The 14333-nt window shown below is 34.9% G+C and overlaps 1 long non-coding RNA gene across 1 annotated transcript in view; it reads right to left on the bottom strand.

The window, feature by feature from the left end:
* LOC119252701 (uncharacterized) overlaps positions 1 to 14333 on the bottom strand; it is a 245229-nt gene that overhangs the window by 209108 nt on the left and 21788 nt on the right. Inside the window, exon 3 of the long non-coding RNA XR_005126892.2 lies at positions 2151 to 2265. This is a non-coding gene — a long non-coding RNA (uncharacterized LOC119252701). The remainder of the gene's footprint in view (positions 1 to 2150; positions 2266 to 14333) is intronic.

Here is a 14333-nt window from a genome sequence, read left to right as displayed (position 1 = left end):
CGGCGGCCGGGGAACAAACCAGCGCTGAAGAGGCTGCGGGCAGCCTCGCAGCTCAGCGCTCAACCGCTGCGCCACCAGGAGAGGCCCCAAATTAGGTATTTTCTATGCTGTATTTTGCTGAAATTTGAATACCTGTTATAATAAATATGTTAATACAAATATTGAGGACAAATTAATAAATAGGAATTGTAAATATATATTAGGATCATAGTAAGAATACACAATTGTATTCATAAGTCACGTGAAGATTTTCCTACTAAATAGCAGGCAGATTAGAATACTTATATATTGTTTTTATGACAAAATTAAATAAATTTGCGGAAGAAAAACCAGGAAAGTAGAGACATGCCTAACAAAAAGAAAATTTCCCATAAGTTCACTGCTTAAGATGACCACTATTAACATTTGGAATGTCCTTTCTAATTTTTTCCATTCTTAAATACATTCTTTTATATTATACTAGTGGGCCTCATACTGTATGGTCTGTTCTATAATGTTCTTTCTATTGTCAATAAGTGTACATCTAAAACATCATTCATTAAGGCTGTGCTTTATGAATTCTATGAATATCTAATTTGGTTATCCAAACATTAAAAGGGTTTTAGATACTATACCTAGATCCCTTTTTTTTTTTTTGCATATCATTTTGACTTAATGGTAGCTTTATAATAGTTAATGCATACTGATCAGGCTCTACTTAAAGCCTACATTGTATCAAAATATCAGCAATAACGTTTAGCTCTTAGAAAAACCATGCATCATAATGTGAAATTCAGCTAACTACATTTTTTATTGGACTACAGCATTTAGTTCCTCGGGCTCATCTGCTATCAATTAGGGTGATAAGCAGGCACTCAAAAGCTAGCTTTTCAATTATGTTTTCTACCTTTCAACTGAAATGTTCCTGTCACTGCATATCGTGTAGTAATTTTGAAAAGGCTTCATCTCAGCAACCAAGTGATAACTTTAAAATCAAGAATCTGAACCAATTAATTCCTAACATTAATTACTTCTTTTAAAACAAAAGGCACTTTAAAGTAAGTGACTACAAATATACTTTTTATCCCACTAACAGTCCTTATCTCTTTTTCCCCCAGCTCACAATTCTGTTGACAACTCATGCTCAGACTCAAATCATCATTCAAATCATAATTAAAGCATAATTCTGAGCTCTCTTTGTACATGCTAATTCCACAACCACCAGATGTAAAAGCCACACAGAAATTCCTATAGAGTATTATTAGCTTGCAAGGAGCAGAATTAAGATGCATAAAAGTATCTTCTATAGCAAGTAAATATTTTGGTTTTAATTACATTATTACCTTGTTTTATGCTACTAATTACTACAATTTATTGTATAATTAACTCTAGGAAAAAAATATTACCAGAGCAGTTCTGCAACCTTAAACTGTAGATTGTATATACTAATGACTTTACTTAACCACTGAGTTCCCTAGAAAATATAGTGTAAAATATATTTTGTAATAGGTTTGATAAATCGCTTTTTTGTTCCCCCACTAATATATAAAGTTATCGTGTAGTTACTTGATGATTTATTTCTATGTAAATCACAAGGCAATAAAAAAAATTGTATTTTCAGGCTGAGACAATATATTAATCTGTCTTTATTCCCTAACAGTCAGCCCAGAACTTGAAAATTGTATGTAAGTGCTTGATTAATTTTATTATATAAATTAATGCATTAATTATTTAAAGTTTTCCTTCAACTGAACTTCATAAAAGCATTATTGTTAAATACTAGCTAGTATCTATTTCAACCTTTACAGATTAAAAACCTGCAACCTTTTCAGCAAAACACTGAACATTAAAAATAATAACAGTTTGCCATAGATTGAAAACAAATGAACTCATTCTGAGACTCGGCAGTCATTCATAAGCCACTTGAACAGCCTGCCCTATTGCAGTTTATGACCTCCGTCAAGGCTTTCTAGTGAAATAAAGCCTTGTGTTCACTCTGGGGCCGTCTATTGTTCTCTCTATAATTTGTACCAAATTTTAAAGGTTATAAATACTTGTGGTGAAGCATAGTTGCTGAGCTGCATTCATTCACACTTAGGCACCTTTTTTTTATTAACTACAAGACTAGGGACTGGCATTTACTTACTTCATAATAACCTAATCGTACATACCTTTGAACTCAGGATGTTCTTTTAAATGCCATGATTTATTATGTCCTCCTTGGTCACATAATAGTCAACCTCGTCAAATTCAACTAGGCCAACCCCATTCTCCTAGGAGTAGTAGCTGGCAATAAAAAGTGAAGAGTTATTTCTTACATGAAACTATATATACTTGAATTCTTTTCAGATTAAAAAAAAATCTGATAAATTATTGCAAATGACAATGAAGTGAGTGAAAATAAGCATAGTTAAATACATAAATTTTTCTGCCTGCCACTTCTAAGCCTATTTCCATCTTGCTGCTGTACTTTTAGTTTAATTTTCTTGAACTAATGTGCCCTCTAATGGTTAAAAATCAGAACCATAAAACAAGTGCCAACATATTAGCAGCAAGGAACATTTCTGCTTAAAAGATATATCTTTGACTTGGACCTATGCCTTCAAGATTAAAATGGATATATCATTAATAAATAAAAAAGTATTTTATTTATTCTGTACAATAGGCAATGCAAATGAGGTGCAGCAAACAGATCTTTGTCAAGTAGACTTAAATGTTAGTTCCTATTTTTAAAAAAGCATCAAATATTTTAATGATGTCTATAATTAAATCTTGCACTGATGTTGAAATATAGGTTGGGTTGGGGGTATGCCTAATATTACAATGTAAGTGTTTAATAAAGCTATTATTCCAAAATAGATTATTTGGGGTCTTCATTCATTTTTATTTCTCTAAGCTGAAATGAAAGTCTACCTTCAAACTCTAAAATATATAAATATATGTACACAAGATTAACAGCTAAGCTATTTGTTTAGTTTATCCTCAGTGTTCATGCTCTCTTATATTTGACTTTGCTGTAATATCAGAAAGTAATGAAGACTCAGTAATTACCCAGCTAATGTAACCTGTAGCAATAGTTCATTGAGCTAAAACATGAATTCAGGGAGAAATAGCTTGAATGATCTAACTTGACTTTCTAAGTTCAGAAAAATTATTGTAGTTTTACAACAATTTATGTCTAACAAGAATTTGGTCATATATTATACATATATACATATACACATATTATACAATATATACATATATTATGTATATTTACATACATATATAAACATATACATATATTATACATGTGTGTATTTTTAATTCTGTCTATCTAGCAGAGTAGATTTATTTTTTTTTTAATCTTAAATTTTATTTTTATATTCCCCCATACAATTGCAAACGCCCCATTCTGACCCCAATTCTTCCCCTCCCGCCCCCCACCCCCCAAAAAGTGTCTCTGGTTCATAGTTTTTTGTTGATTTTGATTTTCACTTTCTTATATTCATTTTCCTGGTCCCTTATTTAAGTTTTCTAGATTCCTGCTATGAGTGAGACCATCCGGTATTTTTCTTTTTCTTTTTGGCTTATTTCGCTGAGCATGATCCCTTCCAGCGCCATCCATGTTGCTGCAAATTGCATGTGTTTATCTTTTTTGAATGCTGAGTAATATTCCATGGTATATATGTACCACATCTTCTTGATCCAGTCATCTACTTTTGGGCATTTGGGTTGTTTCCAAAGCTTAGCTATTGTAAACAGTGCTAGCAGAGTAGATTTAAATCAAAGGCATAAACAGACACTGTTATGCTTAAAGAATTTCTGCCTTGTTTAACTAATATTGTTAGTACTTTAGATTATAGGTTTCTTATCAAAATGTAATAGTATATCCATACAAGGAATTTTCAAATCTCTTCCAATTGTTGATACATTAAAATAAAAAAGGACACAGCCTTGTCCCTACCTCAGAGAATAAAAACGTTGTTTTTCCTACTATATACATAGGGTATCCGCCATTGAAGTGAAGTGACCTTCCCAATACTGCACAAAGACAGTGACAGAAGCAAAATTAGAATTTAGAATTATTTGTGAAGTTTGATTTTGGCTAGTGCTTCATGTATATCACAGGACTGTGTGATTTTGTTAGCAAAAATTACATTTTCCTGAATTAGATTTCTGACTTTATTTTTCAGCACTAGCTTTCTAGAATACATTCTGTATTATATGTATTTCCTGTCCTTCAGGACAGGATTCTAGTTCTGTTTGTGCTTCCAAGGAATTTGAGCAAAGCATGTAAGATGCTGATTGTTGGTCGCTCACCCTATGAGGAGACTGAATTAGATAACCTCTGGTGTCCCTTCTAGTTTAAAACTGAAGGGTTTCTTTCACTAGTAAAAACAAAAAGTATTTCATGTTTTTAAATATGACCTAAAATTATAAGATGTTATTTCATTTTTTAAGATAATTTTTTTCTTTTAGAATTTTACATTATACTTGACCATTTTGCAAAAATATTTCATAGTTATGCAAACAGATTAGGACAGAAAAAAATATTTGATAAATGTACTTTTAAACTATTAGCACTGAAAATTAACATAAATAACTCTTATGGTCTCTGTACTTATTTATGTTGTTTTTGAATAAATTGTCTATCTTTTTGTGTTTTGTTTTGCTTTTTTTTTTAAGATATATTTTATTTATACAAGAGCCAGGGTACAGGCCAGATGCGCAGGAGGGTAAGAGGATTCACCAGAGACAAAGCAGGGAGCAAAACAGACAGACTGATGAAATACACTGCTGAGGGGAGCAGCCAGCAAGACAGGAGAGGTCTGCTAGCCATGTGGGTTGCTCCAAGGCCTGCGGGGATCGAACCAGCACTGCAGAGGCTGCGGACAGCTTCACAGCGCTGCGCTCAACTGCCTGCGCCACCAGGGAGCCCTTTTGCTTCCTGTCATATGTTTCTACCTCTGTACTTTAAAGACTAAAATTATTTTCTGCCTACAGTACCACTATTCAATAAAAGGTTCCTCAATAAGATTGATCAACACTAAATAAAGATTCAGTTTGCCAGTTTAATGAATACAAATAATTGAGACCCAGATGAGCAAATTATCAGTAATAAGTGAATGAATATGTTCACATATGATTAAAGAAAAATTTTGATATATGTCAGAGTTTAAAGATATATGTAATAAATCTATGTTTGCACCCAAATCAATATAATGATAAATAATTGGAACTAGAAATATCTTCTTCATAAGGATAAAAAAAAACCTGCCTAAAATACCAACACAACTCATATTAGAATTGACCGTATATTTCTCCAAGTTTTATATCTCATAATTTCCCACCTTACTGGAAACTTGAAATCCAGGAACAATCAGTTCAACGGTTCCTCTGTGATTTCTCAGCACAGTCTCATCCTGGTAGAACCTTGGTGAGGTCTCCAAAAGTTTAGTGATAGCTAAGTTTGTAGGATATACCAAGGAGTCTCACTGCATTGACTAGAAAACCATCCCTATTCCAGTCCCTATTCCAACCAGCTCCCTTTCATCCTTGTATTTCCTAAAAGTAACAGTAAGTCTTTCCCTATACCAATAAAAACTGAAGACATGGTTGTATATATAGTTCATATGTAGGTGAAAAGAATGGTTATGAACCTCCATTCCCTCCATTTACTCCTCATCTCGGATGCTTCTTTTACCTCACTGCTTACAGCAGTCTCACCACATGGTTAGTATCCCTGCTTCCTTGAAACCAAATGGAAGACCCATACCTTAGTAAGCACACTGAAGGTCATCCATAACTGCAGTCTATTTCATTAATTTATGATTTACGATACCGTATATTTTGTATCCATTTCTAAGCACCGACTTCACAATCTCCTACCTAAGTGTCCAAGTCTTTATGGCCCCTAGGACCAAAAACTTCTGAGGTCTATTTAGCCCTTCAAATATTACTGCCATTCAAGACTTGCCTGCACAACTATCAATGCTAGAGGCACAAGATAATAAGATGGTGGTTAAGACACAGACTCTGGGTCCAAAGTGCTTGAGTTTGAATCCCAGTTCTTTTACCAACTAGCTTTATGAGTTTAGACAAATAATTTAACCACCCTAGCCCTCAGTTAGCTTATCAATTTTATATGAAGGAGAGTAGCAACTTCAGATTTACTGTGATGACTAATTATGTTTCTACAAATGAAATGCTCAGAAAATGCCTGGCATATAAGTGATCAAAAAATGCTAGCAATTATTAGAATGGCCAGTTTATTTCCTCACTAAAATGGCAAAACACTAAAAAAGGAATTAAATTAATTTCAGAGAGTCAACCATCTGGCAATCTTCATTTTTGCTTTTTATAATCAAGGGCTCATAAATCCTAGTTTCCTAGTCTATACTTATTGTCCTGCAATAATTATTAATAGCATCCCTTTTTATTCTCAGTGTCCAGATTTGGACAGTAAAGTAGGTGATCACTTTAATTAAAGAGTACTCAGTTGTTATCCTGTACAATTATGAGAATGAATTAGATGTCCTCTGAGATCATGTAAAATACAAGTTTTTATTAAAATTTATAGGTTATAAATGTAAAGAAATATTTCAATGCTATGTAAATAAAGTCTAAAATATTACAAAGTGCTGTTAGTTTTGGTTAAGATGACATAATTTGATGGCATTTTTATTTTCAAATAAAAAGGGTTTGAACTTCCATGTGACGAGCTACTTTTGTTTGACTTATTCACTATGCATGAGAACCTCTCTGGAATTTGCCCTTACTCTCCTCAGTTCTTCCTCTCTCCAGACTGGTTCCTTTCACTCCTTCTTCCCTCCACTAAATGTGAGGTGGAGTGGAAGGCAGCCAAGAAAAAAGAAAGTATCTTCCCCATCCTTACACTTAGCCATTAAATCAGGATTACAAAAAAAAAAAAAAAAAAAAGGTGGTCAGTCTCCAATCTAAGTCCAGTGAGCAACAGCTACTAAGCATACATTAACTGAACTTTCTTACATACAGAAAAAAATAGATTTATAAGGGTCTTCTGTCACTGCATGATATCTACAGAATGACAATATTAAATCTGAGAAGTAATAACATCTTCATTTAGTTCATTACTAACATTTTAAAGTACTTAAAGCCAGAAATAGCTGCTGGAGGATGGCAGAATTTTTTTAAGATTAGATTAAAATACACCACATGAGAATTATTTTTATTTCTTATCTTTTTTCCATCACACAGAGTAGTTTTTCCAATTTGAATATTATACTAGTTATACCTGTCTTTAAATTAATCACATTGCTTTATTACAAGTCACTGATTGATAAAACTTGTAAATTTAGGCCAAACAGATATTACTTACAAAGCACATATTGCAATCAATATTACTTACTTAAAAAGTTGATTGATTTTATAAACATAGTTTACAATTATGAAAAATAGAGATTTTTAAATACCTCAGTAGACATGCAAAATTTAATCTTAAATATGAATCACACTATAATTGCTTGATTGTTGCAATGAGCGGAAAGGAAAAAAACAAGGACCCTGCAGAGAAAAAGGAATTGTGAAAGCAATCATAAAGGGAAATAATTATTACATTTATGATTCTTTCAATTATGGATTATAGAGACAACTGCAGGACAACCTCTTCAGTTTCAAGACAGCATGGTGTTTTATATAATAAGGCTCTGAATACAGCAACTGTTATCAATAGTGTTTGCAACTTAATTGGCTACCTTTGAAGCTAAAGAGGTCTTTTTGCTTTCTAACTTTGATTCCTAGCTATATTTTAAAACATAGGCATACTGTCCAGCTGTTTAACCTCCATTTATGTTCTTAGAGTCTCTGGAGGATAATGCATATACGTTCTATTAGAACTGAACAACATTTTCACAAGGGGGGAATCAGCACAGAATCTGTTAAGCATCCGTAAGTTTATGTGTTTATCCGGCAACATGCCTACGCTGCACCTCTACCCTATTATAATTACATTTAATGTTAAAAGGAACATCACCTTAAACCACAAGTAGAATTTATTAAGTCCTCAAATAAAACTAGCCTTTACTGCCTGGTCCATTGACCAGAAATAGTTTTACGAAGGATGCATTCCCCATTTAAAGGTTTGTCTAGAAGAAGCCTTGCCTTAAACAGGTTTTGGTCCGGTGAAGGCGAATGTTCTCAAAGGAATCTGCCCTAACAGAAATGCCAGCTAATGAGGATGGAAGCTTGAGAAATGATAGTTTCACTGCTCTGATTTAATCAACCAAAAAAGGGGGAGTCTTGATATAACCACAAAAGGGGAAGGCTTAATAATAGTCTAAAAAAGGAAAGAAATGAGAGTGAAAAGGAACGTATTACAATTAAAAGAGGAGATCAATAACTAAATGACCTAAAAATCTTAGAAGGTAAAACTGGGAAAGGGGAAACATTCATCTCTAGTTAATTTGAATGATTAGTACCATTTGATTTCCCTATAGTAAGGTCTCAACTATAATACGACAACATCCTCTTTAATTCATGCCATAGAAAAGAAGTATTTATTTAATAGGTTAAGTGTCATTCAATTGGTATACCAACACAGAAAGTGTACAAGACAGTGTATTATTAGAGACAACAATATTTAAAGAACAATACACTGATTCGTGATGTGAACTTTTCCACAGTGATAACACCTCAAGTAACTCAGTGTTTTGACTGGTTTCACTACGACAGATATTTCTGTGTATGCTGAATGATCTGTGCTTATATTAAACTGTTTGGAAAGAAGCAAATGCAGTATGGGCAGGAAAGCCCCAGTCTTAGTACCCACTTGATATGTCCCTGCAGAGAAGGAGTCCTTCTACCCCTCAGGTAGTTCCGCCTGCTGCTGGTCCTATACTCCATGGTCCTAGACACAGGAATGTTATCATTTCAGAAATATTGAAAGGTTCACAAAATACCTCCCCATGAAATGCAATACTGATAAATTCCCACTTTTATTCTTTTTGCTGTACCTCAAAGGATTGATTCCAGAAAGACCTTATTAAAATACAAATATGTTTCTGGAAGATCTAACACTTTATCATCCATTGCGATAGCAACACCAACTTTGCAATTACATAAACTCTTTGTTAGGAAAGGCATTTAAAAAAATGAGGTTAGTTTTCATTCAGTCAAACTTACAGCTAGACTAATTGCTAGAAATCTCAAGATAAATAAAAGTGTCCCTATCCTCAGGGAGTTTACTGTCTGATGGAGAAGATAGTCACATATACAATCATTTTATTGCATGTACTAGTTGAATCTTCATAAAGAATTGTTCAATGACAAGAAACAGAAACTCAATTGAGCAAGTTAAATAAGATATCATAAAGAGTTAAGAGTGTCTAAAACACAAATGCAATCTCAAGAGGAACTCTTCTAACAGGAATTAATAAGCCAATGAAACTAAGACAGTTCCCCACTGCTTCTCACTTACCATAACTCTTATGTATGCCTTTTCTTGCAATCTGCCCCATTTTCCTACCTTTTCCTATAGATCAGCTTTCTTGGCTTGCACACAAGACCACACCAACCCTTTAAACCTAAGACTTTACTCACCAAACACCCATAGCCAACTAATTCTTCTTACCCCTGCACTCCAAATACCAATTCCTTGGAAACAGAATCCAACTTAATCCTGGCCTAGTACAAGAGTACTTTCACTTACAAGGAAGTGTTGGGAATTAGAATAAAGTTACTGCCATCTCCAATACAGTAAGAAAATTTCAAGATGATCTCTGAAAGAAAGGCATCCATCTTCCAGAGAAACATAGGGAGAAATGCAATCCAAGCAGACAGATTATCACATTCAAAGGTAGTGGCAGAGCAAATTAAGTCCATATTAAAAAATGTATGGGGCCTCCCTGGTGGCGCAGACAGTTGAGAGCCGCACCGTGAAGCTGTCCAAAGCCTCTAAAGCGCGGGTTCGATCCTGGCCAGCCGACGAGAATCCCACATGGAGCCGCAGACCTCTCCTGCCTCGCCTGCTGCTCCCCTCAGCAGTGCGCTTCGTCAGCCTGCCTGTTCTGTTCCCTGCTCTGTCTCTGGTGAATCCTCTCACCTTCCTGCGCATCTGGCCTGTACCCCAGCTCTTGTATAAATAAAATAAAATCTTTTTTAAAAAACCTTAAAAAAATAAAATAAAATAAAAAATTTAAAAAAAATGTATGTATAAAGAGGTATATGGCCATATATAAAGATTCATGACCAAGAAGCAATTGATGATGCTGGGAAGATAACCAGAGACCAGACTGACTTTGTATGTCCTCCTGGAATATGACTTTTACCCAAAAGAAGTAGAATGTCAAAAAACTGTAACCAGAAGAGAAACAAAAAAGAGAAAAAAAAAATCTCTAACATCAGGGTGAAGGTTGTATTAAAAAAAGACCAAACTGCATACACTATTTAAGAAACTATTGCAGTAATTCATACAAGGGATGGTACAGTGCCAAAGTAAGACCATGGAGAGCAGAATTCAAGAACATTTAGAAAAGGGGGAGGCTTGGTTTAACCACAAAAGGAGAAGGCAAAGAAAGAGTCTAAAAGGGAAAGGAATGGGGTAGAAATGAACACCTCAGAATTATCTAAAATGGAGTAGAATCAGCTCAGAAAAGTGAAGAATCTCAAGCTTTCATACGAGGAAGAGAAGGAAAAGTCTAAATCAAACCCAAGGCAGATGCTAAGGGGTATACCAGATATAGACAAAAGAACACACTGGGATAAGATATGGGCACAGAAGATACACTTGGTCATCTTTCCAATTTTTCCTTGGGGGAGTATTTTATATGGTCTCTGAATACTTTAATCCCAATAAACAAAGGCAGGCTCCAAATCTCCAGGAGGTGAGCACAGAGGGTAGCCAAATAATTGGTAATCAAATCTTAATCAAAGACATGCTCTAGTTATCCCATCATTTTATTAAAATGTGTGTCACTTCAGCCTATCACATAAAGGACAAGAATTCATTCCTGGTGAGGCCAAATCTTGCAGATGCTGGGTCTTGTTTCATTATGTATTTGTATTTAATTAGAAGTTTTCACGGTGTTGTTTTCCTTTCAATTCCAAGAATAAAAAGTAAAAAATGAGAAATGCGAACTTCTCAGATGATCCTGACTTTGAAGCCACATATCTGAATATATGATCTTTTGCTTTTACATTTAGAAGCCCCAGGGAGCAACATTATCTGGCTGATTATGAATGCATATATTTTCATAAGACTATGCAATCTTAGCCAGCTCAGCACAGGACACTGAAGTGACTAAGTATCAAATTAAAGATTATTCTTTTTTGCGTGGAATTCACTCCAGCAAGAAATTGAACAAGGGGATTTAAAGTCCAAAAACAGTGAGACCACCTCCTGAGACATTATTAATTATTAGTGGGCCCCAGTTTTTCAGTTTCTTATCTCCCTGTACACCCAATGTTCCCATTGCTTTAAATTATTATCATTATTTGTTAAATGCCTTCGATGTGCTTGATAACCTGGCAGGCACAGAAAAAAGGTACCATGCTTGCCCAGGGGCTTTCTACCTAAATTACACAGATACCATTTAAGTTCAAAAGTGGGTTGTAGTTGCCAGATGTAGTATTTTCCAAATGCTTAGAAGCAATAGAATTAAGCGAAAAACACGTAAGTTCATATACCTTTTTGACCCTCTTAAGTCTTTCTATTCCACAACGTTGCCCACTAACCCAGAAAATACTATCACAGAAATATGCCACAGGTCAGTAATGAGAAGCCATGAAGAACTCACAAAAAATTATCAACACTTTGAAACAAACCTGAGTGGTATCTACCCTCTCACTCTGCTCTCTGCTGTCCTAGACAGAGCCTGTGTTCAGAAGCAATAGGAAGCAAGAAGAGTTGAAGGGAGGGTAAAGTCCCAGAGCTGCCTTCCTCTTCCCTTGTTTCAACCCACCCAGTTCAAGTCCTGACATGGTCTGCAATGTCCAAATCTTCACCATCCTCTCAGAGGCCTTGTTTTCCACAGACAGCTACACCAACTCCTTTGACAATTGTCTAGGAAAGTAGAATCTAAAACTCAGTCTCTGACTTGGGATGAGTGGATGAATGGATGGAAGGATGGATGGATGGGTGGATGGATGTTTGTGTTTTTATAAAAGTCTAAGTGTATAAAAGAAAGGAAAATGAGGTAACTTTTTACCTCTACCTGTCCCTTTTGCTCCCATTATAACTTAAAAAAAAAAAAAACCTTTTTAAAAAATTAAAAGTGAGATGCCAGTCACAAGGTCAGAGAGGTGATAGGACAATAGCGGTTCATCAAAGCTCTATTCTACAGGATGAAGAAAACACCAGACAGAACCACAGGAGACTAATGTGGAATGAGGTATACCTAGAAGTCATTATTGAAAGTCATTTCTTCATACAACATCATTACAATAGTGAATTATCTAAATTTGAAGACATTTTTCCTTTGAAATACATAGTCCTCAGAAGCAAAGCTCTTATGGGAGTTTGAACAGTGAGCACTACTTATGGATACATTTCTGAAGGATAAGTCCTCAGATATCTGCTGCATTATTGCCTGCTGGCTTTACCCCGTGCCTTTATTCCCACAGGTTCCTCAGCCATTGCAACGCAACAAGCACACCAACAACACCCACTTCTGCAACTAACAATGTCCAACTCTACCACCTCCTCTGGCCCTCCTTCTTGTTTCCTGTCTGTTTTCATGCCATCCCCCATGCATATGTTACAGGCACACTCATTATTTATGTAAAGATTATTTACTAAGTGCCTGCTCTATACAGACATTATGCTGAGTACAAGGTATCATTAAGCTCTGAAATCCCTGGGTTTTAGTATTCCATTCATGTCTGCTCTAACCCACCAATTTCTAAAATGTCAACTAGGCCTTAGTCCACTGAAGCAATATGAACCTAAGTTCTTATTCCTCATGCTTCTGGCATTTTGTCTGGAGATTCCTGAATACATGCATGGTTCTTTTCTTACTGATCCTTTGCAATCTCACTGTTTGGACCAGCAAAACCCTGGCCCATTTTCTCAGGATGAACCTTAGTTGTTCAATCATTTAAATACATGAAATTGCCTTCAGTAGATATCTCAGTGAAGTTGTATTTCACAGGGGATGTATAAAAGTAACCTTAAATTCATTATGTCCAGAAATAACTCTTTTCAGATAAAGGGAGCAGAAAGAGATGAAAACTAAAACAAAAGTAAAATTGAAATAACTAAGACCTTGAGAGTAAGAGGTACAATTGTAACATGTTTACTTGAAAATACAGATTTTGAGTACTTGGGAGGAGGGGAATTGAGGAAAAGGTGAGTTTTCACTTGACAAAAAAGATTTACAATACACTTTGCAATATGAATAAAGTATAGTTCAATCAGTGAAAATAGAAGATACATACTTCCTTTCTGGCATGCATGGATATACCAAATCTGTATGCCTATCACTCAGCGTAAGTTTGTTAAACAATAGATGCTCATTTCGTCTTCTAAACCTTGCCAAACATCTATGTAAGAATAACCAGGTGGGAAGCATATTTTAAGAACATTAAATGATTTAAGATTGGATTAATCCTCTGCTTTCTCTTAGCCGCCCAGACAAAGGGTAATATATGATTGTCAGATCTGGAATCCATAAATGTCATAAGCACAAAGCTGCAAAATCCATATCAATGTGGGGGGGGGATTTAGAGAAGAAAGGGGAGGGAGAAACAGAAATGATATTCAAAGAAAACATTTTATAATCATAGTTTCTAAATGTTGCTTAAAGGAATGTTTTAATATTATTGTAATAGTTCTCCCTAGTTTCTGTGCTGCCTAAATTCTATCCAATTACTGCTTAGATTTTATTCTTCCTTGCTTGTAAATTCTTTTTTCTCCATTCCTTCAATAGATCTTTGACTCGTATTTCTCCAGATTTTCTCATCCTTGAGGCTTCTCCCCTTTTAATTAGTCTATGTAATTTATTCTTCTTGTAACCATTTTTTTCCTAATTTTTTCCTACCTTAAATCTGCTATGTATGCAACCAGGTATATGAACAACAACCTATACAGGTTGCTAATGACAAGTATAAGAACAACAGCATCACACTGTTTCTAATTTTTTAAAATCATCTATTTGTTTTCCAGGAGGATTCTAGCTTATTTTTTTTTTAATTCTTATAAGCACCTTTACTCAGCTAAAGGTGTAAATATGAATCAACATTTCCAAGAAGAGTCTAAGCTCCAAACTAGAAGCCCAGAGAATTCAGGATTTGTGAAAATTTGCCTGGACCTCTACTTTTTGATGAGAATAGATTTGGGTCTGGATGAAGTCACCGATGTGCCTCTGAAGAAACAAATGTCAGAGCGACCTATTAAAGTC

Source organism: Talpa occidentalis, unplaced genomic scaffold, assembly GCF_014898055.3.
Source record: "Talpa occidentalis isolate TD23 unplaced genomic scaffold, MPIMG_talOcc4v2.1 talOcc4.2, whole genome shotgun sequence".
Lineage (NCBI taxonomy): Eukaryota > Metazoa > Chordata > Mammalia > Eulipotyphla > Talpidae > Talpa > Talpa occidentalis.
Note: the sequence above shows the minus strand (reverse complement) of the source record. Positions and strands in the feature narration are given on the sequence as shown.